Genomic DNA, 4253 nt, shown 5'->3' with positions numbered 1-4253 from the left:
ACCCAATATTTTATATAGAGAGGATTGTACTTTTAAAGACTTTTTTTCTGAAAGCAGTTTAATCTTTTTGAATTCGTCAAAAGTGTTAATAAAAGATCAGATCACAATATCATTCATGACTCATATTTAAATTTTTTAAACCTGATTAAAATAATTAATCCTAATAGTTTTTGAATATGTGTATATATATACATGTATATATGTTGTAATATATGTACATCCATATATATGCTTATATGTATGTTTTTGGGTATACACTATACACATACACTTGCATATGTGTTCATGTGTATAATTGGTGGATACATTAAATATATAGATATGTGCATATGTATGTATGAGTATGTAGTGTGCATATACATGTTCATGTATGTATGTATATATATATATATAATATATATATCATAATATTTCTCAACATTTACTAAAGCAATATTTTTCCTTTTTTCGTAAATTACCAAACAAGAGCCATAAAAATCATTTTCCAAGGTTCCGTGCTTTGTCCTTTACATCTGGCAGACAGAAATCCATATCAGTGTGTTTAAGTCTTGTGTAGTCGTAACATCTACAAATATCTTCCAAAAAATCGAGTGTTTTTAACAAAAAAATATTAGTGATATGGATATATAAATTATTACAGGTAAATAATTTTTGCTTCTCAATTTTATATAAAACCTTTTTTAGTTAAGTCTTATTACTATCTATCCGGTACATAATCCATTCCTTTATAACAAAATTTTTTTCTAATTAATCTGTATTGACCATTGTTAATTAATGTTAATCAGTATTTTAAAAAACATTGTATTTGACAGAATAAACCTGATGATGGAACGTACCTAGTTCCGAAACGTCGTATTAAACATCTTCAAAAAACAATTGTTTTTTATTATTGGATTTACTGTTCGGAAAGAAACATCAATATATTGAAAAAATCCAGGACTTATCTATTGAATATATATATTATTATATATATATATATATATATATATATATACATACAGGGCCGGTCCTGCCTTGCATGCGATGCATGCAAAAAATGCGGGAGCACGCTCTAGGGGGCGCCAAAACGAGTTTCCGAAATTAAATTTACAATATAATATTTATATTTTTTATATAAAATCTAGAAATATTTATATAAAATCTAGAATACTTAATAAATTATAATAAACAATTTAACTTAATTAGGGATACCGAGACACAAAATGCATTTATTCACATTTATTTTGCAATGTGATATCAATAGAAACAATTAACCGATTGATAACTCTGCAAATTAGTAAATAACAGCTCTGTTCATTGCTTAATCTACTTATTCAATTTTTTCTTTGTTTAAAGTTGGAATCGAAAAAGAAATTATCTAGTGCTAGTGTTCAATTAGATAAGCTTAAACCTGCGAAAGATTAAATTAATTATTTTGAATGTTGTTATGGAAATGGAACAAATATGAAAAATGGAATTAAAATTTACTTTGGAACGAAAATCTTAAGGCTTTTTTTATAACAAGCGGTATCCATACTCTAAATTTAATAATTAATAACTATGCAGAAATTATACATATCAAATATAACAAGTTTTTGTTAATACAGTTCAAGAAATGTGTAATTTTTTTGCAATTTCTACTGATTTTTGTACAATACTTTTAAAATACGTTAAAAATTTAACTTTAAAACAACAAACTGATACTCTGAATATGACGGGAAAGCATGGATAAATACAATTCGGCTCTTACGATATCAATAAGGAGAAGTTTACGACGCATTTTTGGATATAGTAAATAATGAAAAATTAAATTAAATTAAAATTAAAAAAATCGAATCGAAAACATGAAATACGAGTATTATGATTGAAAATGAAAAGCTGTTTTTTGGCACTCTTGGCATGATTTGCTCAATAGAATAAATCGCATAATAAATAAGTAAAATGTTTTAAAAACCCTAATATTAATATTGCACATACGTTAAAAATAACTGAAATTTAAAAATATTTGATTATAATCAACCCCGATTCGCCTCGATTTTGTGAATAAATTTAAAATCAATGTATTTTATACGCTTTTAAATTATATCTAATTTTTTGTGTACTAAATTCAAAATAATTAAAAATTAATTTTAAAAAATATGTTAATATTTATATAATTTTAATGATAAACTGTCAAAACAGTTAATATTAATAGGGGAGGGGGGGGCGCTAGAAAAAAAGTTGCATGCGTGCGCTAATGACCCCAGGACCGGCCCTGTATACATACATACACACATATATACATATACATACACAAATATATATATATATATATATATATATACACATACAGACACATACACATATATAAACAACAAAGGTAACTTACATAAATATGGTCTTACATCAGTAACTAGCGCATGGCACATAATTTTCTTTTTTTATAATCATACAGACACATACACATATATAAACAACAAAGGTAACTTACATAAATATGGTCTTACATCAGTAACTAGCGCATGGCACATAATTTTCTTTTTTTATAATCATAAACTTGTTTTTTGTTTTTGTTGAACAGAGTATAGCAAAATATTTGTGAAATATATGATATATTTTGCACGGAGAAAGTAGTTTATGTGTACGTTTCCGAGGCAATAATGAAACATGTGTTTAAAAATTATTTGAAGAGACCGTTTGAAGGATAGTTGGCGAGTTTTTTTACAATCGGTGTTTTGAAGTATGAGTGAAGAGGCTAAGAATCAAAGTTCGGGATCGGACCGCGTAAGGGTAGGTTTACAGGTTCGGAATTACGCTAGTTAAGAGGAAACAAATTTGGAAATATTATTGAGTATCACCTGATAATTTTCACAGAGTATGGAGGCATCACATCTTTTATTAATGCAAGATTTATTAATGCTAATTAGACAGGATTCAGCAAACCTTTTCTGTATAATGTTCCGTTCGTGATAAAGTATACTAGCGTTGTAAAAGTTAAAAGAATGTTTACATTTTTTTATATGTTCTATTATCATGGTTTGATTTTGTCGAGGATTTTTTCAATTATTATCATGTTGTTTTAGTCGTTTTATTGATTTCTGTCCAGTTTCACCTATGTAAATGGAATCACAATCATTGCATTTTAATTTATAGACAATATTTGATGTGCGTTCTAAACTAGTGGGTGATTTGAGGTTGCAAAAAAGAGAGCTAAGGGTTAAGTCTATGTTATATATATATACACATACATACATATATACATACACATCTACTTACATACAGTTATATTTGTTTTTATCCTCAGGTTTATGTTAACGCTGCCATATGGCTCTCGCATGTCTTTTATCCTGTATTAAAACTTTGACTTCAAGTGATACCTCAGACTTTACATTTATTTGTAGATATGTGTATATATGGAGTAGCTTTTTGTGCTGATGTTTGGATATTCTTTATTAATGTTTCTGTTGCTGCTTCAATTTCGGCTTCATCCTTGAGTGAAACTTTGAGGTTTGTTTTTTCAATTAGGTCTACCCGAAATTTATCCCAATTTGTATACTTGTTATGTAGTTGAATGTTTACTTTTGGGAATATTTGAGACACCAACAGTTAACACAATAGGGGAGCGATCCGATGATTAGTTGTAGTATGATTTGATATCTGTAAATTTGTCATTAATTTGATTGTATATGAAAAAGTCTAAAAGATCTGGTATTTTATGGGGGTCAATTTGCCAATATGTAGGAGATCCTGATGATAAAATGCCAAAGTTGTATCTGTCTATTGTTTTCAAAAGTTCTTTACCTTTTGCTGTAGTGTCTTGAGCCCCATCTAGTATGCTTGCAATTATAATCACCACCGACTATAAATTTATTACCTAATATATTAAAGAACTCTTCAAATTCATTTTGTTTTATAATATATCGTGGAGGGCAATAAACCTAGGGCCGGTCTTGCCTTGCATGCGATGCATGCAAAAAATCTAGAATACTTGTTAAATTATAATGAGCACTCTAACTGAACTATAGATATGGAGACTGCAATGTGATATTAGTAGAGACAATTAACCTATTAATTACTCTGCAAATGAGTAAATAACAACTCTGTTTATTGCTTAATCTACTTATTCAATTTTTTCTTTGTTTGAAGTTACGGTGGAATCGAAAAATAAATTATCTAGTTTGCCCATAAGCGCAAATCTGCGAAAGATTAAATTAATTATTGGGCATTATTGACAAAAAATTACGAGCTGATTTTGTTGAAACTGCACTTGTTAAAATATATAAATAAATTATAAT

This window comes from Ctenocephalides felis, unplaced genomic scaffold (genome assembly GCF_003426905.1).
Source record: "Ctenocephalides felis isolate EL2017-DRISC unplaced genomic scaffold, ASM342690v1 CF-g0.4_SCAFFOLD_01170, whole genome shotgun sequence".
Classification (NCBI taxonomy): domain Eukaryota; kingdom Metazoa; phylum Arthropoda; class Insecta; order Siphonaptera; family Pulicidae; genus Ctenocephalides; species Ctenocephalides felis.
The sequence above is the reverse complement of the archived record's forward strand: the minus strand, read 5'-3'. Positions refer to the sequence as shown.